This window comes from Bubalus kerabau, chromosome 5 (genome assembly GCF_029407905.1).
Source record: "Bubalus kerabau isolate K-KA32 ecotype Philippines breed swamp buffalo chromosome 5, PCC_UOA_SB_1v2, whole genome shotgun sequence".
Taxonomy (NCBI): domain Eukaryota; kingdom Metazoa; phylum Chordata; class Mammalia; order Artiodactyla; family Bovidae; genus Bubalus; species Bubalus kerabau.
In genome coordinates this window covers 17,434,300-17,460,050 of record NC_073628.1, presented here as the reverse complement: position 1 = coordinate 17,460,050, position 25,751 = coordinate 17,434,300, and the positions used below count along the sequence as shown (strand labels likewise).

Below are 25,751 nucleotides of genomic sequence, written 5' to 3'. Positions count from 1 at the left end.
GCTAGGTCACTAAAAGCTCTAAGCGTAAGAGAAAAATGATAAATGTGTTTTGTATTGTTTTTCTGTGGTTCCCATAACGAAGTACTGCGGAGCTCATGGCTTAAACAACAGAAATGTATTTCCTTGTAGTTCTGGAGGCGGGATGCCTGTGATCAGGGTGTAGGCAGGCTTGTCCCTTTTGAGACCTGGGAGGGGAGGTCTGTCTATGCCCCTCCTCAAGCTTCTCGCCCGTTTCCGGCACCTTGGTGTTTCCGGCTTGTAGGTGCGTCACCCCTCCCTGCTGTCATGTCACGTGGCCGTCTTCCCATGTGCACCTTCCCGTGTCGGATTTTCCCTTGCTATGGGAACATCAAACATACTGGATTGGGGATGTTCTTTTACGACCTCATGTAATCTTAATTGGGCTTTCCTGATGGATCAGAAGTAAATAATCCACCTGCAATGCACGAGACGTGGGTTTGATCCTTGAGTTGGGAAGATCCCCTGGAGGAGGGAATGACAACCCACACCAGGATTCTTGCCTGGAGAATCCCACAGAAGGAAAAGTCTGTGGAGTTGCAAAGAGTTGGGCATGATTGAGTGACTGAACAATCAGTTCAGTTCAGTCTCTCAGTCGTGTCCGACTCTTTACTGAAAAATAAATTATCTCAATTACCTCTGTAAATTCCCTATTTCCCAATAAGGTCACTTTCTGAAGCATTGGGACTAGTTATTATTTATTTGTTTTTGTTTTTTTTTGGGGGGTGGGGATGAAATTCAGCTCATAACTGGGTTCATCAAAATTAAAAACACCATTGAGTAAACAAAAAAACAAGTCAAAGATTAGGTGAAAACCTTTGCCATACACATACCTGACAAAGATTTTACATCTACACTATGTGAAGAATTCTTATAACGCTAACAGCTTACCTTGAAGTGAACAAAACATTGAAACAGACAATTCACAAAAGAAGATACATGAATGGAATAAGCAACATGCTAAACGTATCTGTCTTAGAAATGAAAATTAAGCTGTAATGGAACTCCACTACACAAATACTAGAATGAGAGAAACTGAAAAGACAGACCATATCAAGTGTTGGTGGGGTTGTGGAGCAACTGAACTCTCATACATTGATCTGGGACTGTGAAATGGTATTGCTACCTAACTCAGGTTTGGTTGCTCACCTCCAAAAGCCAGTATATTTGAGAGGCAAGCATCAGTAGAAAGGAAAGATGCTTTAATCAGAAAAGCCAGCCATCTGGGGAAATGGTGGGCTCATGTCCAGAGACCAACTCTGAGGGTTCTGTGGGCTCGGAGAGTTTTTAAGGGAAGAAGGGGGAAGAATCAGTGAGTCTTCAAGATGGGAGTCTGGGTTCTACATCTCCATTGCGTATGGACTGCTGTCTTTAGTTGTCTTGCCCTTGAGTGATCTGCTTGCAGGATTGCTTGATGGCGGAAGGGAGGGATCTTAGAAACAGAGAGTTTGTCTTCTTTTTATCTAAGAAAAGAGTCAGCAGGTTAGAGGAGGCATGGTTTACATTCAGGAGAGCACAGGTCCCGAGTTAGGTTAAACTGCCTGATGATCTCACTAATATAATTAGGTTCTTTTAAGGTCACAGGAAACAGAAATGGACAAACAGGAAAGAGCTGCATTCTCCATAGTATCAACGCTATGGAAAACTGTTTGCACCTTACTATAAAGTTAAACATGCACTTAGCATATGACCCAGCAATTCTAGGAATTCACCAGAGATAAATGAAAACCTATGTCCACAGATATGCATTGTACACAAATGTTCATAGCAGCTATATCTCTAATAGCCTCAAACTAGAAGTAAGCCAGAACCCACAACAGGTAAAATAGCTAAATCGTAGTAAATGTAAGCAGCAGATGGCTTCTCAGCAATTAAAAGGAACAAATCACAAAAGCATTATGCTAAAGAAAAATAGCAAAAAAATAGACACTGATGTCATTCATATGAAATTCTACAACAGGCAAAAATTAATCTAGAGTGACTGAAATCAAGTCAATCATTATGTAGGGTAGGGATTTTTAATAATTATCTACAAAGGGGTACAAGGGGCATTTTTGGGGGTGATGAAAATCTTGAGGAGGGTGGTTGTTATATTGCTACTTAAATTAGCAAAAACTAATCAATGCTATGCTAAAAATAAGTGCATTTCATTGTATGTGAATTAAATCCCAATAAAACTTAAAAACTAAACACATACAGATATAGGAAATGACCCGAAAGTGCCCCCCTAGTTTGGAACATTAACTATGTGAGAAGCCCTTACAAATGGACACTGGATTTTTTACCAGGATCGTTGTTCAAAATTTCACCATCTAATGTTCTCCATGTGCATTGAGAACACATATTTCAGCACCTGCCTTATTATAGGGAAAGATAATAATAATAAATCCCCAGACACCCTTTGCATAAAGACCTCAGATATTGAAATCCAAAATGTCAATATTGTAAAGTAATATTAACAAGAATATTAAAAGAATTATAAGGGGTATCAGGAAGCTCAACTTTAATATAAATACAGCGGTAGCTTGTGTTCCCAAAGATACAGGCCCTGTGGAAATTTTGCTGTAAGTCAGGGAGAATTTTGATTTATGTCATATACAAAAATATGTTTAAGCATCAGACCAGCTTCTACGTTTTTGGTAAAATCACATGTCTTTATAAATGCTTGAAATCCAAGACTGCATTTATTTGGTCCTAAACACACAGTTCTCTCAGCCTAGGAATCTCTTGAAAGGCACTTTGATTTTATGGAAATGTTTTAAAGCAATTCTTCATAATGACTTTGCGGTAAAGTTTGTTTCCCGCTTAAAATACGGAAGATTCATCCACATTCTTAATCTTTTATATAACACGGTATTTGGAATTCAGCCTCAAAAACAAAAGAATATTAAATTTACATTTTCTCTCTCGCCTTTAAGTCTCCCAGCCCATGTTCAACTTTCAAATTCCCTTTTGTCTTTCCCTTGCTCTGGCCTTCACTTTGCTGTCTCTTTTTTCTTCTATTCTCTCCCCCCTCCCAATGACACTTCATCATATAAACTCAAAGCCTTGTTTCCTGAGTTTGAAAAGCACCAGAACCTGGGAGATTTGCACATTTCAAATTTGCACCTGCAGGTGACCACCAATATTTACTTTTAGAAGGACACTCCTTCTCACTTGGAGTTAAGGCAACTTTGGGAAGTTGTTTGTAAAAGTTTAGAAGAGCAGCCAATACAACTTGAACATCAAATAGCATTTTTTTTTAATTTTATTTTTAAACTTTACATAATTGTATTAGTTTTGCCAAATATCAAAATGAATCCGCCACAGGTATACATGTGGAACAGCTGATTGTTTAGTTCATCCAGCAAGAGTAAGAAATAGAAGTTGTAATGGCGTTTCCTTTGAAATTCTAACAAAATTGCACCAGAGAACATAGATTACTGGACAGCTATGTTCCAAAATGTTAATGCAATGTTTGAAAATGATTGTTTAAATTTGGGTACCATATACAAGAATGAATAACCAAGTTCCATTTAGAAAAAGAATATTTTAATGACCAGATTATTAAAGATTAAGAATTATGGTTATGGTTTAAGATGACAGACTAAGCACGTGCCAATCTCAAGAAACTATAGAAGAAAAGGTAAAGGTGAACAAATTCATGATCACACTAGAGAATAGGAAGCATTTGTGGATATAAAACTATGAGGAATCTCTGAAATATAAAAAGTGTGTAGAGACTTCCTGGAAGTCCAGTGGTTAAGACCTTGCTTCCACTGCAGAGGGCATGGGTTCCATCCCTGGTCAGAGAGCTAAGATCCCACATACCTCATGGCCAAAAAACCAAAACGTAAAACAGAAGCAATATTGTAAAAATCCAATAATGACTTTAAAAAATGTTCCACATCCAAAAAAAAAAAAAACTTAAAAAAAAATTACATAGACACAATGAATGAAAATTTCAGCTCAAAACACAGGAATACGATCTATGCCTGAAATGATAGCTGAAAAAGGCAGAGTTTTAGGTCATACTGCTGGTAAATGTTAAAAATTGACTGGGGCTGAGGGCGGGCAGGGAAGGGAGGCCTGGTGGCATTTGCCAGTTTCCATGGTGTCAATGTTCCCATCATTGCCACTTTCCTTGGAGCCCCTTTAAACTAACTTGATTTTTTAGGTATTTTTTAGGTTTTTATTCCCTAATTTTAGGTTTTCATATTTTAGATTTTTATTTTAGGTACTTATTGGATTTATTTTAGGCATTTATTGGATTTACTAGAAAATGTGGCACTTGTTTAATAGACTTCACACACATGGAAATATGTTCTGAGTGACCTGCAGCTTAGAAACTAGGATCATGCTGGAATCCCAGGCCAGGGAAAAATGGGCAGGTCCCAGAACAGGCCCCCAAAGTGGACAGGCAAGGGGCCAGTGTGTTTGGGATACATGCTGGGACAGGTGGGTTCCAACCCCAGGCTGTGGGGTTGGAAGGAGCGTCTTCTTTCAGGGTGCCATGTAACCCACCGCAGTGCCTCCATATGTGGTTCCATTTCCAGTGCATGTTTGGAAAGGCCAGATGTCTGGGAGGGATAATAGTCTTCTTTTCTGTGTGCTGTCCATGGAGGTTTTAAGATGCCAGCTATTGGCCTGTGAGTGACTTGCTGCCACAGTCAGCTCATATTCAGTAATTCCTCAGGGGGCCAGAGAATGAGCAATCCCACAGAAGTGAGTTTTCCAGGTAACTGAAACACTCCTTTATGCCTTAACATGAGTGGTCGTTGATGGAAGCAGTTTAAAAATGTATTACGGGCTTCTCTGTTTTCTTGAGTAGAGTGGGTGTCGTTTGGCCTCCTTTTAAAAACTGTAATAACATCATACATATCAATTGTTTGTGCCTCAGTGTTTGAGGTCTGGATAACGACTAACATAACCCTAAAATACTATTTAAATTGTTGTTTCAGGTTTTGGTAGTTCTTCTATCTCTCCTTCCTTCTCTCGTATCAGAATTGTCAATGCTTCCTAAAGCCACATGTGCCTTTTAGCATCTGCATTTTTTTCTATCTATCTCTTTCTCTCTCTTTTTCATAAACTGTAATAAGGAGGAGGAATTGTTCCTAACCTTCTTTACATGTTGTACGTTTTGGTCCAGAAATGCCAAATCTTTTAAGAGATGGCACAACTTTGAGTCCTTGGCTTGATTATACAACTTTAAGCTTCATGGCATGTCAATTTTGCTGTATTTAAAGGAGAGCTATTCTGTGTATAACAGCTCAGAATTGCAAATATGACATGTGAATGATATGGTAACTTTAAGGAATGTCTGTGTTGATTTGAAGACTGTGTGCCATAAATCTGAAGTTTGAACTTCTATATGTATTCCTGGTGGCTCAATGGTAAAGAATCCACCTGCAATGCAGGAGACTCAGGTTCGATCCATTGGTCAGGAAGATCCCCTGGAGAAGGGGATGCAACCCACTCCAGTATTCTTGCCTGGAGAATCCCATGGACAGAGGAGCCTGACAGCCTATAGACCATGGGGTTGCAAAGAGTCTGACATGACTTAGCGACTAACACTTTCACTTTCATTTCAATGTGGTATGCTAGAAAAAGTACTGAATTAATGTAGCAATCTTTTTTTAAAAAGCATTGTAATCTCAGTTAAGAATTTAACTGAAGATATAAAACCCAAGTGATTTCTATATAATAAGTTGAACTGTAAAGATAACTTGTGTGTGATTCTGAATTCACAGATAAAGTATTTTTAATTCCTCCTTGAAAAAAAGAAGTCCACATAACCAAGTTGATGAGTCCTGACTAAGAAGGACGTGGTGGGGGAAGGCATTCTCTGAGGAAAGACTTTGAGCTTTCAAGAATAAGTAATAGCTTTGTCTCTGCAATATAACATAATCTTTATTTTTTATTTTTTTAATTTTATTGGAGGAATAGTGGCTTTACAATATTGTTAGACAACTACATTTTATATTGAATCAAGAACAAAAGATTTTAAAAATCAAGCAAAAGCATAAAAGCTAAAAATGTTAAAAGTAAAAAAAAATCAAATTTATTGTAAAATGGATAAATAATAAAGAAAAATTATAAATAAATAATAAAGAATAAATAATAGAGAATAATAAAGAATAAATACCATTTAATCTAAAATGAAAGCAAGTAAAACAAGATAAAGAATAAGTGTTAAGTACACATATCCTGGGGCTTCCCAGGTGGCGCTAGTGGTAAAGAACATGCCTGCCAATGCAGGAGAGATTCGGGTTAGACTTCTGGGTCTAGAAGATCCCCTGGAGGAGGGCATGGCAACCTACTCCAGTATTCTTGCCTGGAAAATCCCATGGACAGAGGACCCTGGAGGGCTACAGTCCATGGGGTCGCAGAGTCAGACATGACTGAAGCGACTTAGCAAGCACGCACATATCCTGAGGGGGGCGGGGTGCAGCTTTGTTCTGGATATGACAGTGCTAGACAAGTGAATTCCATCTAAGAGGGATAATTCCAGCAAAATCCTCATCCTTGGTCCTGACCTGGCTGAGCAGGTCAGTCTCCCTCCTGTTCTCTCTGCCAGGTATTGAGGTTAGCAGATATACTGGTCCCAGAATGTTTCCACTCCAACTCGTATTTTTCATCCTGGATGTCCTTGAGAAGAAAGGCTTAAAAGAAATTGCCAAGTCCCTCACATTCCAAATAAAGGAAGCACCAACTCATACTCGTGTATAGGTGTCAACTCCTCGTGGCTGGCAGGGTTAGCTTCTAGATTGTAGTTATTCAGTCAGTCATGTCTGACTCTTTGCGACTCCATGGGCTGCAGCGTGCCAGGCTTTCCTGTCCTTCCCTACCTCCCGGAGTTTGCTCAAACTCCTGTCCATTGAGTTGATGATGCCATCCAACCATCTTATCCTCTGTTGCCCCCTTCTCATCCTGCCCTCAATCTTTCCCAACATCGGGGTCTTTTCCAGTGAGTCAGCTCTTGGCATCAGGTGGCCAAAGTATTGCAGCTTAAGCTTCTAGATAGAGCTAGCCTTCAGATTCTTGTAACCTGGGATTGAAATCTGGCCCAAGCAGTTAACTGCCTGAGTGACTTTAGAAAAATCACATCTTCTCCAGGATCCCCAGTCTCCTAGACTGCAGAATGGGGCTATTTATGCCAACTTCCTAAGATGATTACCAGGACCAAAAGAGAGAATGAATAGAAGGCTTATAATTGCACTAGACACACATACATGAGTTGCCAACAGTGTTCTAAATTGCCTTTGTGCCATGTTTTAATTTAAATTTCTTCTTAGAATCCTTGTAGCTTACAGCCATCCTGAGAGCTGGTTATGTTAACATCATGCTTACTGTATGTCAAGCCCTGTTATACACTTTACATGTTTTAGCTAATTTACTGCCCCAGTAGCCCTGAAAGGAAAGTGCTAATATTTATAATTGTGCCTTTCTTATTATGCATTATTATGCCTACCTCTGTCTTTGTCTCTTACTCTTTAACATCATGAGTCATTCATTAGTCATTCAGTGCCTCTCTGGTCCACCTGAAAATTCAGAATGACACAGCAGTTTTATTTGTAATAGGCAAACTGGGAAATAGTCCAAATGTCCTTCAAGGACTTCCTGGTGGGTCAGACGGTAAAGTGTCTGCCTACAATGTGGGAGACCCAGGTTCGATTCCTGGGTCAGGAATATCCTCTGGAGAAGGACATAGCAACCCACTCCAGTTTCTTGCCGGGAAAATCCCATGGACAGAGGAGCATGGTAGTCTACAGTCCATGGGGTAGCAAAGAGTCCGACACGACTGAGCGACTTCACTTCCTTGTCCTTCAAGGGGTGTCTGGTTACACCCACACCTTAAAATGTATTTCAGCAATAAAAAGTAAATGAACTATTATGTCAGTTGACATCATAGGTGGACCTGAGGGCATTATAGGAATGCACAGAGTCATTGTCAAAGGGTAGGATGCTGTATGATTTCACTTTTAAAACATTCCCTAAATGGAAAAAGTGTCAAGATGCATAACCTGTCAGTGGTGGCCAGCAGTTGGTACAGGGGAGGGAAGGAAGTAGTTCAAAGCAGTTGCTTTGCCATCAAGAGACAGCTCCATGCCTTGATTATTGGGGTAGTTAGATGAGTTGATATGCATGATGAAATGTTAGAATTAGACACAAATAAAATACAGGTACATCCAAAAAAAAAAAAACTCAGCCCCATCACGTGGTTAACTGTGCCATGCCCAATCAATCATCTGCCTTAATGACATGCTTTAATTAGAAAAGATACCATCACTGGGGGAGCCGGCGATGAGTACACAGACCTCTCTCTACTATTTTTGCAACCTTTTGTATGTGTGTGTGCTTAGTAGCTCAGTTGTGTCCGACTCTGAGAAGTCATGGACTGTAGCCCGCCAGGCTGCTCTATCCTTGCGATTTTTCAGACAAGAATGCTGGAGTGGGTTGCCATTAAATCAATAATTACTTGAAATTAAAAGATGCAAACTAGGAATCATAAGTAAGATGAATCTCTAGGTTTCCACTAACAACATGCTTACGTAAGAAAGTACTGTTTATAAAATATTTCCACACGCCTCATTTCAAGAGGGTTTATAGCAAGCCTCTAAAATAGATCAGAGAAGAAATATTTCCCAGACAAAGAAACAGGCTTGAAAAAGTTAATGGCAAATGACTCACAGGCGACTAAAGTGGGAGATCTGTGAAAGGAACATTGTCCTTGTTTTCCAAGTCCATCTTTGTCTGCTGTACAAAGATTGAACAGGTGCAATATAAAGTGATGTATTTTATCAAGTTCCACTTGTTATCTGGGGCACCCATGCTCTTACATTCTCCTCTCTGATTCCACACCTACCTTCTTGCATCTGGACAGTTTCTAGCCACCACTCAATGTTGTGCTGAGAAAAACACAGCCTCCAAGTGGAAATCACTTCCCTGCCACTGTCTGCAGTAGGTCTCCATTGCTTCTCTGCTTCAATTAAGATAAACCTGCAGAGACCCACCAACCTCATTTCTCTTCTGAGTCACCCCAGGTACCAGTGCCAGCCACAGATGGGATTGCCTGTCAGTTGACCCACTGCCTCACCCAGTCCTGCGCCCACTTCTCTATCTCTCTGCGAGGCAGCCAGGATTCTTGTTTCTAATCTGAAGTTGTGTGAAGAGCCTAATTAATCCCTGGAGTGTGAGAAAGAGGTGTCTGAGTTGAGAAATCAAGGTTACCCCTATCTTGCTCAGTGGAACAGTTATGGGCAAACAAGCTGTTCCTCTCATATTTTTGCAAAGCAAATTTATGTTCACTAACTTTGGTTCTTGTTGTAAATGAGAAGTGTGTGAAGGTCTAGCCATGTGCTTTTCTCCATATGGGCTCCCATATGTTTTCCTCCTTTGCTTGCGTACATTTTCGCTTTGGCATGCACATATGCCTGTATTTTTGCAACTTAACAATATTAAAACTAATCCCATTTATGCTCCTTTTGGGTGAGTTGATTGAGTCATAAATCCCTGTGAATTTCTTCTTTGGGAGACTAAAGTTCTTTTGTGTGAGCAGGGGAGGGCAGAGCATCCTGTCAGAGGGATGCCAGCAACCAGCATCAGTGTGGAGCTGATGTAGCTGATGGCCCTGACCCTGGATCCAAAGTGATGAGTGGAAGCCTGGGGAACTAGGAATGTGGGCTCAATGCCTTGGGAGTATCCTTGTCTCTTCCTCCCTGAGGAGAAGCCCTCATTAGGAAATAGAAAACAATCCCCAGAGTTTTCTTTCTAAGTACCCAGGTGAAATAACTTACCTTAGCAGAAGCCATCATGAGATCTTGAGCTGTGATTCTTCATGTGTGACTATACTTAATGCTTCTCACCCTCTTTACACCAAGTTGATCAACAATATAGATCAGAAATAAGGCTGCCCTGAAGTAACCTTACCTTATTCATTTTGGACTTTTTAGATTATAAAAATAAGAATGGATATTAACATTTATTATACTGAGTGGGAAAAAAAAAGCATAGATATCACTTTGCCAACAAAGATCTGGATAGTCAAAGCTGTGGTTTTTCCAGAAGTCAGGTACGGATGTGAGAGTTGGCTCATAAAGAAGGCTGAGCACTGAAGAACTGATGCTTTCAAAGTGTGGTGCTGGAGGAGACTCTTAAGAGTCCCTTGGACAGCAAGATCAAACCAGTCAATCCTAAAGGAAATCAGTCCTGAATATTCATTGGAAGGATTGCTACTGAAGCTGAAGCTCCAGTACTTTGGCCACCAGATGCAAAGAGCTGATTCATTGGAAAAGACCCTGATGCTGGAAAAGACTGAGGCAGGAGGCAGGTGACAGAGGATGAGATAGTTGGATGGCATCACTGACTCAATGAACATGAGTTTGAGCAAGCTCCAGGAAAGTGAAGGATGGGAAGCTTGGTGTGCTGCAGTCCGTGGGGTTGCAGAGTCAGACATGACTTAGTGACTGAATGACAGAAGTACCAGGTGAAAAGCCCCAGTAACTCAAAATGCAAAATTGGAATTGGGAATGCTGCCCGATATCTGTTGTAAGATGGTGTTCTTTCTTTTGCATTAACTCATTCTTTTGTTCAACGCATTAAGAATATTTGTTTACCTCTATAGCAACAATGATGTGTAAAGCAGATATAATTCTTGCCCTCGTGGCACTTATAGTCTAGACAAAGAGATAGTCATTAGCTGGATCATCAAGAATAGGTAATTTCTGAGCGTAGCAATTGCTCTAAGGGTGGGTGACAGAGTGGTGTGAGCTAGACTAGGTAAGTCTTTCCTGAGATAGTGATGCTTGAAACAGACATAGGAGATGAAGAGGAGGGACTTCTCTGGTGGTTCAGTGGTTAGGACTCCATGCTTCCCCTGCTGGGGACAGGGGTTCGATCCCTGGCCAGCGAACTAAGATCCCACAAGCCACGCCTCATGGCCAAGAAAAGGAAGATGAATAGCAATTAAGTATGGGGATACAGTTCTGTGATAGAGCCGGGCCGACTGGAAACCTTCCAGGTGAGGGGACTAGCACATGTGAATGCCCTGAGGTGCCAGGGGTGTGGCTTTTCAAGAAACGAAAGAACCTTGTCTTTTTATTTCTAAGTCATTTTTTTTATTAGAAGAAAACTCATCCTAAGTTTATTTTTCATATGGCTGGGAAAGATCAGAAATGTTTCAGTTGCCTTTTACCTGAGTTAATTGCTAATGCAGAGAACGTGCATTTTTTCCCCTATGACAAAGTAAATTTTTTTTTTCAGTTTTCCTTTTAATTGAAGTATAGTTGATTTACAATAGTTAGCAAAGGGGAAAGCAGGGAGGAGGTATAAATTAGGAGTTTGGGATTAACAGATAACACACTATCTGTGTGCGCATGCCTGCTCAGTCACGTCCGATTCTCTGTGACCCCGTGGACAGTAGCCAAGCAGGCTCTCTGTCCGTGGGATTCTCCAGGCAAAAATCATGGAGTGGGTTGCTATTTTCTACTCCAGGGGATCTTCCCCACCCAGGAATCAAACCCAGGTCTCTTGCATTGCAAGCAGATTCTTTATTGTCTGAGCCGCCAGGGAAACCTTCAGATATACACTATTATATATAAAATAGATAACCAACCTATTGTGTAGTACTCAATATTTTGTACTAACCTATAAGGGAAAAGAATCTGAAAAAAAAAAAAAAAAACGGTATACTTGTATGTGAAACGGAATCACTTCGCTGTACACCTGAAAGACCCACATCTTGAATATGTAGATAGCAGGAGAGACCACGGGCTGGGGTGGGGGAGTCAGGGGCTGGATCATACAGAGTCCTTTATAGAATTTGGTCTTTATTCTAAAGTCACTAGAATTTGCAAAAATGAAATGTTCTGGCATCAGGATTTAACCAGGAACATGGCATGTCTGATCTACTCATTATCTATGTAAATCTGCCGGATCACTAAACCTTTGTCTCCATTCCCCCACTATCAACCAGGAAGGAGTCAGTAGGAATAGGCTTCTTTACAGAGGAAGGGTAAAGGGAATTTGGAAGTATCTATTCCAAATACTTTTTAGATGATAATGTAAGAAGGGATATTAACATGTATCTAGCAAGTGAAAATCCCAACTAACTCAAAAGTAAAATTAGAATTGGAAAGGCATCCAGGGCTGCCTGCCGTCTGTTGTAAAGCGTCCTCTATGCTGTTGCGATATCAAATTACGCCATTGAAATCAGTTGGACACTGATAAAATTGAGACTGGCTTTACAAGTGCTGTATATCTAATTGGCCTCAGCGGTGGGTCCACAGTGACTTTTGCTGCTGAACAAAAATTGTAGGCTTCAATAGAAAATAACCAGCCTGGCCTCACACTCACACACCTCGGCCACCTCTGGAGATAATGGACTTTAATTTAGGCACAGAGCTCCTACATCTGGACAGCTGTTGAAGGAACATCAGAGAAGTTAGCTTCCTCCCTACTTCCTGGATGGGCACCCTTGATGGTGGACAAAAGCATCTCAGGGCCAGCCACGAGCTCTTGTAACTCTTAGTGTTCCTTCTGCACAGCAATTTACGTCTCTTCCTAAAAGCCTCTATATCTCCAGGACCAAAGTTCCTCTCTATCACCTGTTCTTGCTCCAACTGTTTTAAATTGGGTCTCTATTGTTTAAAGCCAAAGTCATTCCGGTTAAATTCACTGTGTGCTGGACAGGCAGTGTGTGAGCCAGCTGAGCCTAGTACGGTCCCTGCTCTGAGCTCAGAGGGGAGGGACTCGTAACATGATGTTGCCATGTGGTGTGGTGAGGGTCTCATCACCACGGAAAGGCTCTTCTTTATAGAAACCAGACAGTTAGGGAGCTGCCAGGGGTTCCCGGTTAATTTTAAGACCACTGTCTCCATCGTGAGTCAGGGACCCATGGGCGTTGGGAGGCCCTGGGAGTTGACTAAGGAGCACTGGGTTGCTAAGGGGATTCCACGCTTAAATCAGTTAGACTCAGGCTGAGATAGACACATGGACTCTGGCTCCGAGTCTTGCAGCAATCAGTGATGACCAAGGGTTCATCACCACCTTAGTACATCATGTACACAGCATCCATCCAGGTGATCCCATGGGCTGTGGAGCAGGCTTGCCACTGAGGACGAAAAGAGTGGCATCCACCAGCCTCCGTACTTGCTCAGCTCTCTGGCTGCTCTGGGATCAAAGGCGTGGTTTATCTTTATTAGCTGACTCACTGATTCACTGACTTTTCCTTGAGAAGGTGAGCTCCATTCCACCCAGAGAAGATAGCTCTCCCCTCCCCACACAGAAGAGAACAGGTAAGGGATTTAAACATTGGTGATGTTCCCAGCACCTGGCACAGTGCCTGTGATTAGAGGCCTCCTAAGAATGACTGAATGCTTACCCACCAATCCTGTACCTGTCTTATAGAAGCCAGAGGAAATGAGGGGACAGGTAGGCTCTGAGACTAGCCTCCAGATGTTAGGAAGCAATGTCTGAGTGGTAAAGAGGGAGTTTGGTGCAAGGAGTGAAGCCTGGGTAGGGAAGGTGAAGCTGAATGCAGCCTCTGAACCTCGACACCAAATTAAATCTCAGAGACAGAGTTTCAGGTTCATTGGAAAAGGATAGCTTCATTGCTTTGGCAAGCAAAGGGGACTACAGTGGGCTGATTCCCTCAAAACTGTGTCTCAACCTGGAGGCGGTAGTGAGGAGTTTTATAGTAATGGTGCAAAGAGGAGGGTGTGATCATCTCATGGACATTCTTCTGATTGGTTGGTGGGGAGGAAACTCGGAGTCAGCATCATCAACCTTCTTGTCCCAATGCATTTGAGGTCTAGTGCTTGTGGGCAGCACACAGTTAACTGCTCCCACCTGGAGGGGCTTTCAGTATCCGCAAAATAGCTCAAAAATAATTTTTCTGTGTATCCCTTGAGAGGGAAGCAGGACCCTGCCCTCCAAGGCTCGCTATTATTCCTTGACTGCTCCTTCCTTATCACTGCATATTCCCACCCCTCCCACCCCACCCCACCGCCTCCTCCCCCTCCTCACCTCACTGCCCTTCTCTATTAGCCACTGTTTGAATCTGCCTGTTGGAACTCAGGAAAGTCACAGAGGCTGAATGAAGCCTATTTTCCATAATCAAGAAATAGGGGACACAGAAAGGCTTTTATGGCCTGGAGCCCCACAGGGTCCTGCTTGGTTTCACAGACACTCGAGTCAGATCTGCATTAGAAGGTTGGGGGCACTTCCAGTCTTATCCCAAAGTGCTTTTCTCTCTTTTCCCCACCATCTGTCCTAGCCCATCCTTCTCTAAAACTGCCCGCCATGCCAGAGACCAGGTAGTCTTACTGCTGAGGTTTCTTTATGCCATATTTTTACCCAAGAGTGAGACTCCCGCCAGACTGGGTCTCCAGAGGGTGGTGACCCATGATGTGGAAGGTGGTCCTCATCTCCTGACCCATCCTGTCCTTGTGGAGAACCTCTGACTTTTGCTGGAAAGCTTGGTAGTTTTATAAACGGGGTGCACTCGAAGAGTGGGGATGACTCACTTGAGCACATACTGTTCAATTTGGACGTATCGTACGAGTGAATTTAGCATCTTATGCTCATGAATCTGTGAGATGCAGAAAGTTTGGGCTCCCATCCCTGCCAGCGTCTCCATCCGGTCTTCTTCCTCAGAGCACTGGCCTTCGTAGGCTTCCCCAGTGCCAAGTCTTACCTCCTCAGGGAAGAGGTCAAGGCGTGACTCTAGAAAAGATGGCAGAGGTGGGGGACATTCTTTCCTTCTTCAAGATAGTGAAAGTGAGTGAAAGTGAAAGTCCCTCAGTCCTGTCTGACTCTTTGTGACCCCATGGACTATACAGTCCATGGAATTCTCCAGGCCAAAATACTGGGGTGGGTAGCCTTTCCCTTCTCCAGGGGATCTTCTCAACCCAGGGATCGAACCCAGGTCTCCCACATTGCAAGCGGATTCTTTACCAGCTGAGCCACAGGGAAGCCCAAGAATACTGGAATGGGTAGCCTATCCCTTCTCCAGGTGATCTTCCTGATCCAGAAATTGAACCAGGGTCTCCTGCACTGCAGGCAGATTCTTTACCAACTGAGCTATGAGGGAAGCCCTTCAAGATAGTGACCGTGTTTAATTAGGGCTTCTGTTCCTATGAGAGGCAGAGGAGGGAGGGATGGAGGAGACAGGAAGTCACATTGTGATATAAAGTGGAGGATTTAATTGGAGAGGGGCCCTCCAGTCGTCGAATGGCCCAGCCTCTGAGAGGGAACCCCCACTGGAGGTGAGAGGGATCAAGGGGAAGTGAAATCTTGAAGCAAAAAGGGTTGCCTCTTTGAATCTGGGTTTCCCAGCTGGAGGCTGTGAATGACTCTGGCACTCAGGAACTAGAGCTGTGAGGAGGTGCAGGAATCTGATCTCCCCTGGACCACCTGAAGCAAAGCCCAAGGACCTCACCCCACTCCTGGAAGCCTGCAAAGCCTCATTAGTGAGAAGAGGTGGGCACTGAAGCCCTTCCTGTCTTTTCATTTTGTTTTTCTCTTTTCTTATTTTATCAACAGTTTCCCCACTCCAGAATCACTTACTGGTGAGTCACTCCCTCGGGGGTGCTACAAATGATTCCTTTTAATGATTCTCTGGATGATTTTGCTTCCTAAGAGCAATGTTTAGTGAAGTAACTGATGTAATCAGAACTGCCCGTCCTCTGCTTCCAGAATTCTCTTCCTTCCCACCCTCCTTCTGCTCAGCTTACCTCCCCTCTCCACACCACTGCTGGCCAGAAATGCTTTCTGCTGAAGACTCCCTCGGGCCTCCTCCTGCTCCACTGAGCCCCTGCTTATGTGTCCCTACACGCTTGGAACAGGATGCAGTAATTACATCTGCAGTCAAAGACTTTGTCTCCCTTGTGGGCAGCAAGGATGCTCCCAGCACTGCTAATGAAGGAAGGAGCCTTATTTTCAGAGCATCACTGGCTGCAGCAGGCCCCCGGATATCAGTCCACAGGATATCTGGAGGTTCCTCCTCCGGGGCCAGGCTGCACACCTTGCCATTCCTTCTCCTCCACCCAGCACCCCTCGCAGTCTTTTTACTCCTGCCTCTGCTCCAGGCTGCCTGCAACCCTCCGAGTATCTTTCCCTCAGCACTTCCTGTCCCCAGGGGCCAGAAGGGGGCTGGAGCAAAGGCATGACCATACACTTTGAGCTGTAGTTTAAGAATCTCCCAATGTTTCCAGCATGTCTGACGGAAGCTAAGGTGAAATGTACCTGGAGCTTCAGGAGCCACCTCCAGCTGGAGCTGTACTCCTGGGAGCCCAGGTGGTTTGGTTCCCAGCAGGATTCCAAAAGGGCCCAGGAGACACTGTTGTGCTGCGGCATCTGACTGGCCCGCCTGCATGTCCATATCTCAGGGCATTGCTGCAGTAGCTTGCCTTACCTGTGCAATCACATCTCACCTGCCTTCACTCTTAAGATCTATTTATGCTTCTTTTTTTTCCCTTAAAGTTTCAGGTATTCAGCAAACTGAATACAAACACACACACATACACACACACAGGTTTTCTTGGTGGCTTTGCGGTAAAGAATCTGCCTACAATGCAGGAGCTGCAGGAGACCTGGGTTTGATCCCTGGGTACAGAAGATCCCCTGGAGGAGGGCTTGGCAACCCACTCCAGTATTCTTGCCTGGGGAATCCCATGGACAGAGGAGCCTGGTGGGCTACAGTCCATGAGGTTGCAAAGAGTTGGACACAACTGGAGCATTTTAACAGGGCATGCTGCTGCTACTGCTGCTAAGTCGATTCAGTTGTGTCCGACTCTGTGCGACCCCAGAGACGGCAGCCCACCAGGCTTCCCGTCCCTGGGATTCTCCAGACAAGAACACCGGAGTGGGTTGCCATTTGCTTCTCCAATGCATGAAAGTGAAGTAGCTCATTCGTGTCTGACTCTTCGCGACCCCATGGACTGCAGCCCACCAGGCTCCTCCATCCATGGGATTTTCCAGGCAAGAGTACTGGAGTGGGGTGCCAGTGCCTTCTCCATTAACAGGGCATATATATACATATATCATTATTTTTCCGATTATTTTCCCATATAGATAATTAGAGTATAGAGTTGAGTTCCCTGTGCTGTGTAGTAGACCCTTGCTGGCTGTCTATTTTATATCTGTGTACATGCTAGAGCTTCAGTCATGTCCGACTCTTTGCAACCCTATGCACTGTAGCCCACCAGGCTCCTCTGTCTATGCGATTCTCCAGGCAAGAATACCGGACTGGGTTGTTATACTCTCCTCCAGGGGATATTCCCAACCCAGGGATCAAACCTGCATCCTCTAGTTCTCCTGCATTGGCAGGCCTGTTCTTTACCACTTGCGCCACCTGGGAAGCCCATTTTATATGTAGGCTTTTTATATGTAGGTAGTGTGTCTATGTTAATCCCAAACTCCTAATTTAACCCCCTCCCCCACACCTTTTCCGTTTGGATCCTTCCAGCTTTGTGTCTCTGGACATCCTGCGTGACTACTGCTGTTCCTTGGTACCTGCCGAGTCTTTGTTCAGGACCCTCTTGACTTCTCATTGTCTCCATGCTTTGACTACACATTTGACCCTGTAAAATCCTGCCATGACATCGCCATGATTGTCACCCCTGTCATCACCAGAATCATCCCTTAAATGTAGTGACTTGCCACGTTGATTTAATCTCATACGGCGTTCACAAAGATTTTCTGTCTAAATGTGGACAGAAAAATAAATGAAGACAGGGAGTAACCTATGCATTTTATAGAGGGAACCTGGACTGGTTAAACAGATGGCCACTGGAAACAACATTCTTTCAATTATTTATTTATTCATGCACTTGTTCAATTACTCAAGAAAGAATTAGTGAGTGGATCTTATGTGTCAGGTACTCTCTGCAATGACGGGGTTAGAAAGATAAATAACAGGATACTTTTCCTCAAGGAGCTCCATTTAGTAAAATTCGCAGGCATAGTAATATATAGTTACAGCACAATATGGTGCATGTGTGTTCACAGAACAGGATCATTTCATCCAACTGGGAAATATGGGAGAACCAGGGATGGCCTCCTGAAGAGGTGACTACCAATATGACTCAAAAATCGGTCAGAGTTTAGTCAAAGGAAAGGGAACAATATGAGTGAGGTGGAGGAGAAGAATATCCCAGCTGGTGAAAGTCAGCAAAATAAAAAAAAAATGTAGAAATAAGAACTTACATGACCAACCTAGACAGCATATTAAAAAACAGAGACATTACTTTGCTGACCAAGGTCCATCTAGACAAAGCTATGGTTTTTCCAGTGGCCATGTATGGATGTGAGAGTTGGACTATAAAGAAAGCTGAGCGCAGAAGAATTGATGCTTTTGAACTGTGGTGTTGGAGAAGACTCTTGAGAGTCCCTTGGACTGCAAGGAGATCAAACCAGTCAATCCTAAAGGAAATCAGTCCTGAATATTCATTGGAAGGACTGATGCTGAAGTTGAAACTCCTATATTTTGGCCACCTGATGTGAATAACTGACTCATTGGAAAAAACCCTGATGCTGAGAATGATTGAAAGCAGGAGGAGAAGGGATGACAGAGGATGAAATGGTTGGATGGCATCACCAACTCGATGGACATAAGTTTGAGCAAACTCAGGGAGATGGTGAAGGACAGGGAAGCCTGGCATGCTGCAGTCCATGGAGTCACAAAGAATTGGACACGGCTGAGAGACCGAAGAATTTACATGGTGTAATTGGGAATGTATAAGCAGCCTAGTGTTGCTGGGGCTTAGCAAGTGAAATTTTTGTAAGCTGAATAAAATTTAGGACCACTTGTAGCTGGCCCGACTATAACTTTGCATTACAAGGAATCAAGGTTGGTCACAAGAAGAGAATAAACATATTTTAAGACAAGCTAACTCTTTACCAAAATCTTTCAAAGTGGTCCCAACAAGTGTTATATAACAGCTAGTAAAATAGTTGAATGATGTTTTTGCCTGTCTTTTCGCTATATCTAATGAAAACCCTAGATCAGGGGTCCTGAACCTCCAGGGTCTAATGACTAGCAATCTGAATGGAGCTGATGTAATAACAGTAGAAGTAAAGTGCACAATAAACGTAATGCATTTGAATCATCCTGAAACCATCTCCCCCACCCCTGGTCCATGGACAAATTATCTTCCATGAAATCGGTCCCTGGTGCCAAAAATGTTGAGGATCACTGCTCTAGGCCATCAGATCTCTGCTTTCTTACCTAATCTATATATCTATCTTCTCTTGGTCCAATGGTAGCTTAACTTTCTAAGGTAAATTGACCTAGCTTGCTAACTCCTGATTCTGCAGCTCTACTCATTATCCTGAGCAACACAAAGTCTCAGAACCAATTCAACATCTATACTTCGTTATATATGTATGTATGTATTTCTGTCCACATGGCACTGACATGAGATGAGGTTTATGTAGGATGTGGAAGGCAAATCGTAAGCTGATGAATGGACAGTGAATAGAAGGTAAGGACATGGTCTTTTTTAAAAAGCCAATTTTTGTGTTTTTATAACTTATGTAAAATAAAATGCACGCATTTGCCATGTGGACCAGTGAGGGTTTTTTCTCCCAACTTTATTGAGCTATAATTAACATAAAACACTGAATAATTTTAAGGTATACAGCACAAGGATGTGCATAGATCACAACAGTAAGTCTAGTTAACACTCGTCCCCTCCTTTACCTAGATTTGTTTTTTCTCATAAAGAGAGCTTTTACCATCTACTCTCTTAGCAACTTTCAAACACACCACACAGCAGTGTTAGCTATAGTCACCAAGTTGCACACTACTTTCTCAGCACTTACTTATCTTATAACTGGAAGTTTGCACCGTTTGACCATCTTCATCCAATCTCCCACCCACCCACCTCTGGTAACCACAAATCTGATAACTTTCTATGAGTTGTGATTTTCTTTTAGTATTTTAGATTCTCCATATAAGTAAGATCAGACAGCATTTGTCTTGGCTTGACCTGTTTCACTTAGCATAATACCCTCCAGATCCCTCCATAACTGGTGTATACATGCCACTCAGTCTTGTCTGACTCTGTGGTCCCATGGCCGGTAGCCCGCCAGGCTCCTCTGTCCATGGGATTCTCCAGGCAATAATACTGGAGTGGGTTGCCATTTCCTCCTCCAGCTATAACTAGTGAATTTTGACAAATGTATACATGCCTATAACCACCACCTTAATTAAGACACAGCATGTTCCCTTCAATTCAAAAAGTCTCCTTATTTTCATACCCAAATCTTATCTCCATCCCAACTTGAGACAAACACTGACCTTCTTTCAGCTGCTATGTACTAGACTTTTCTCTAGAGTTTCATAAGCACACAGAATACACAACATATTTATATTCTAGAAAAATATACAAAATTTATACAATCTGAGACCATGTATTTTTATTTCAGTCTGCTTTCACTCAGCTTTTGTGTCTCATTCATGTTTTTCTGTATAAGTGTTGTTGTTGCTAAGTGGTGTTCCATTATATGAATATACTGCTATTTGCCTGCTTATTTGCCAGTTAATGCACAATGATTGTTTCTACTTTTTGACTATTATGAGTAAAGCTTCTATGTACCTGGTCTTCTCATGGACATGTATTTTTTATTCTCTTGGGTATATACTTAAGAGTAGAATTGATAAAGTTACACTTAACTTTACAAGACATTTCCAAATGCTTTTCCAATCTTTGGAAAATAGTAATTTCCATTACTATAGCACTGTATAAAAACTATTCCATTAATATCATATACTATAGATGTATATCCATACACAGAGATAATTTTATTATTCAGTTTGTGTATAACCATACTGAATTGTTGGCTTCCTCAAAGTTTATAAAACCCAAAGTGAATAATCAGTTCAGTTCAGTTCAGTTTAGTTGCTCAGTCCTGTCTGACTCTTTGTGACCCCATGAACTGTAGCACACCAGGCCTCCCTGTCCATCACCAACTCTCAGAGCATATGCAAACTTACGTCCATCGAGTCGGTGATGCCATCCAACCATCTCATCCTCTATCATCCCCCTCTCCTCCTGCCTTCAAACTTTCACAGCATCAGGGTCTTTTCCAATGAGTCAGTTCTTCGCATCAGGTGGCCAAAGTATTGGAGTCTTGGCTTCAGCATCAGTTCTTCCAATGAATATTCAGGACTGATTTCCTTTAGGATTGACTGGGTTGATCTCCTTGCAATCCAAGGGACTTTCAAGAGTCTTCTCCAACACCACAACTCAAAGCATCAATTCTTCAATGCTCAGCTTTCTTTATAGTCCAACTCTCACATCCATACATGACTCCTGGAAAAACCATAGCTTTGACTAGATGGACTTTTGACAGCAAAGTAATGTCTCTGCTTTTAATATGCTGTCTAGGTCACTCAGCTTTTCTTCTAAGGAGCAAGCGTCTTTTAATTTCATGGCTGCAGTCGCCAACTGCAGTGATTTCGGAGCCCCCAAAAATAAAGTCTCTCACTGTTTCCAGTGTTTCCCCATCTATTTGCCATGAAGTGATGGGACCAGATGCCATAATCTTAGTTTTGTGAATGTTGAGTTTTAAGCCAGCTTTTTCACTCTCCTCTTTCACTTCATCAAGAGGCTCTTTAGTTCCTCTCTCTTTCTGCCATAAGGGTGGTGTCATCTGCATATCTGAGTTTATTGATATTTCTCCTGGCAATCTTGATTCCAGCTTGTACTTCATCCAGTCTGGTATTTCACAAGATGTACTCTACACATAAGTTAAATAAGCTAACTCCTTTCCCAACTGGAGTTGGAATAATGGAGTTGGATTTGGAACAAACCAGTCCATTGTTCCATGTCCCGTTCTAACTGTTGCTTCTTGACCTGCACACAGATTTCTCAGGAGGCATGTAAGGTAGTCTGGTATTCCCATCTCTTTAAGAATTTTCTAGTTTGTTGTTATCCACACAGTCAAAGGCTTTGACATAGTCAATAAATCAGAAGTAGATGTTTTTCTGGAACTCTTGCTTTTTCTATGATCCAGCAGATGTTGACAATTTGATCTCTGGTTCCTCTGCCTTTTCTAAATTCAGCTTGAACATCTGGAAGTTCTTGGTTCATGTACTGTTGAAGCCTCACTTATAGAATTTTGAGAATTATTTTGCTAGCGTGTGAGATGAGTGCAATTGTGTGGTAGTTTGAACATTCTTTGGCATTGCCTTTCTTTGGGATTGGAATGAAAACTGACCTTTTCCAGTCCTGTGGGCACTACTGAGTTTTCCCAATTTGCTGGCACATTGAATGCATCACTTTAACAGCATCATTAGATGTCTTTAGATGGTCAACACAGAAATCACATTGATTATATTCTTTGCAGCCAAAGACAGAGAAGCTCTATACAGTCAGCAAAAACAAGACTAGGAGCTGACTGTGGCTCAGATCATGAACTCCTTACTGCTAAATTCAGACTGAAATTGAAGAAAGTAGGGAAAACCACTAGATCATTCAGGTATGACATGAATGAAATCCCTTATTATTATACTGTGGAAGTGACAAATAAATCAAGGGACTAGATCTGATAGACAGAGTGCCTGAAGAAATATGGATGGAGGGTCATGACATTATACAGGAGGCAGTGATCTAGAAATTCCCCAAGAAAAACAAGTGCAAAAAGGCAAAATAGTTGTCTGAGGAGGCCATACAAATAGCTGAGGAAAGAAGAGAAGCTAAAGGCAAAGGAAAAAAGGAAAAGTAAACCGATCTGAATGCAGAGTTCAAAAGAATAGCAAGAAGTGATAAGAAAGCCTTCCTCAGTGATCAATTCAAAGAATTAGAGGAAAACAATAGTATGGGAAAGACTGGAGATCTCTTCAAGAAAATCAGAGATACCAAGGGAATATTTCATGCAAAGATAAGTACAACAAAGGACAGAAATGGTATGGACCTAACAGAAGCTGCTGCTGCCGCTGCTAAATCACTTCAGTCATGTCCAACTCTGTGCGACCCCATAGACAGCAGCCCACCAGGCTCCCTCGTCCCTGGGATTCTCCAGGCAAGAACACTGGAGTGGGTTGCCATTTCCTTCTCCAATGCATGAAAGTGAAAAGTGAAAGTGAAGTCGCTCAGTCGTGACAGACCCTTAGCAACTTCATGGACTGCAGCCTACCAGGCTCCTCCATCCGTGGGATTTTCCAGGCAAGAGTACTGGAGTGGGTTGCCATTGCCTTCTCCAACAGAAGCAGAAGATATTAAGAAAAGGTGGCAAGAATACACAGAAGAATTTTACAAAAGTATCTTAATGACCCAGATAACCACGATGGTGTGATCACTCACCTAGAGCCAGATATCCAGGGGTCTGAAGTCAAGTGGGCCTTAGAAAGCATCACTACAAACAAAGCCAGTGGAGGTGATGGAATTTCAGCTGAGCTATTTCAAATACTAAAGTGAATACTGCCAGATTTTATATTATGTTTTCATGGATTTCCAATATTTTTTGCTTTATATATATCATTCATGAAGTTTGAAAATAATTAAAGCTTCCCTATGAGTTGTTCCCTTTATATAAGTGACCCTTTTTCAGAATTTAATGTTTTTAATCTTGCATTCAACATTATCTGACATTAATATTATATTTATTGCTTTGATTTTTAATACTAAAAGTCATTTCCTCATCTTTAGAAAAAACACTTGTATTATTCTGATTAGGTATATCTTTTATAAACAGAACTGAAATGTATTGTGCTTTCTTCTTTTTTTTTAATCCACTCTGAGCCTTTCTTCTTAATAGGGAGTTTAACCCACTTGCAGGTATTATTAGAGCTGATGTGTTTGTTCCTTGTCATCTTTTTGTTTTCTGCTTTTGTTCTGTCTCATAGTCTCTGTGTCTTATACTTTGTGCTCTTTGAAATACATTTTTCCCCTTTTATCCTCTATAGTTTTTGTGAAATGAATATATCATGCTTCTATTCATCCTGGTACTTACATGTAGGTTTCCCAGAAGTGTTTTTAACCTATGTGACTCTAATTATTCAGGCCAAGCAAAATGCTTTCTCTTGTGCTCCTATTTGAGACGAGACTTGCAGGAGCCATCCACCCCCCCACCCCCTCCCCCGCCAACCTCATCCTGCCTCAACACTCTGAGGCTTTATCAAAGTCACATTTTGAACTTATAATCCAAGACTATGTGTATTGTGACATTTGTACTCTCGGTTAGCTTGATTGTCTGATTTATTGCAATTCTGCAGCCTCGTCTCTTTAAAACCCAGTTCCCACTACTCCTTTCATGAATGCCTTGTAGGTTCCATTTGTCAATCTGTCCCATTGTTTCCTCCCAAAGTTGTTTAGAATACATTTTAACAAGCACACCAAAAAGATGTGTGAATGCTGTATTTTCTGATTGTTGATATATTTCTTCTTTCATGTGATAAATATCTATTGAAAATCTGTTTTGCAACAGCAGCTGTAGCAGGTGCTGGAAATCCAGTAATAAATGCACAGCATCCTTCAAGGAGCAGACGTCTAGGAAGACCTTTTTGTTGCCACCAAGTGTAACTTGGCATCTTTTCTGAGTATGAAACCCAAAGGTCACCATCTTTATCCTCAAAATTCCTGTATTACTGTCTCCTTAGATCAATATTTGGCATTTGGAAGGCAGAACACTGAGGCCTTTTCCAAGTCTCGGAATTTTATGGCTAATTCATTTGCTGCTTCGAGGTATGAACACATTCCTGTCTTTATCTTTGGGTTTAAAGCTCTTTCCTGAGATGTGGACATGGGTCTTGTGCTCAATTCCTCCTCTTGTGTGAAAAGTGAGAGTGTTAGTCACTCGGCCGTGTCCAACTCTTTGCGACCCCATGGATGGTAGCCCTCCAGGCTCTCTGTCCGTGGAATTCTCCAGGTAAGAATACTGGAGTGGGTTGTCATTTCCTGGGTCAGGGGATCTTCTCAACCCAGGGATTGAACCTGGGTCTCCTGCATTGCAGGTAGGTTCTTTACCATCTGAGCCACCAGGGAAGTCTGGGGCTCCCTTGATCAAGCACAAGGAACTGAGTATTTACTGAAAACTCGATTGTTGGTTCTGTGCAGTTTGTTCTGAGGAACACTAATTATACCCAAGTTGACTCTCTACTCCCTTTCTTCATATCCGTCATCTTTTTTTTGGTTCCCTCTTTCTCATTAAATTCTTCTATTTGTCTTTTTCTATATATCCTGGGAGAGCTTCTCAGCTTTGGACTTTATATCATTGATTTGGTTTTCTGAACTTTCACATCTCGTGTGTTCTAAGCCCAATGTAGATTTTACATTTCATTGTTGTTTTAAGCCCCCTTGCTCGTTTTCCTTATCTACCTTCTTGGACTTCTGAATTCATCTTGTTAACTTTCCTTCTCAGACCTTATGGCATTATTTTTCAGCTTTGCCTCCGTAAGTCCTTTAATGAGGCCATCTTTTGAGGTTGCTAGACAGTTTTTTAAAAATTTTACTAGGGTCCTGGGAATCAATTTTGTTTTAATTTTGATAAAATATACATAGCATAAATCTTATATTTTAGTCATTTTAAGTGTATACTTCAGTAGCATTAAGTGCATACACAATGTTGTATAATGGAAGCAATTTTTAAAGTACACTCTTCCTGAAATTCTTGTGTCTTTTTTTTTTTTTTTTTGCAACATTCTTTCAGTATGTACTCTCAAAAAATGGTACAATCTTCCACTGGGGGACACTGAATAAAGGGTACATAGGAAATGGCAACCCGTTCCGGTATCCTTGCCTGGAAAATCC

General features: G+C 42.1%; 1 protein-coding gene across 3 annotated transcripts in view; it reads left to right on the top strand.

The window, feature by feature from the left end:
• OPCML (opioid binding protein/cell adhesion molecule like) overlaps positions 1-25,751 on the top strand; it is a 523,993-nt gene that overhangs the window by 423,916 nt on the left and 74,326 nt on the right. The gene's annotated exons all lie outside the window — the stretch shown is intronic.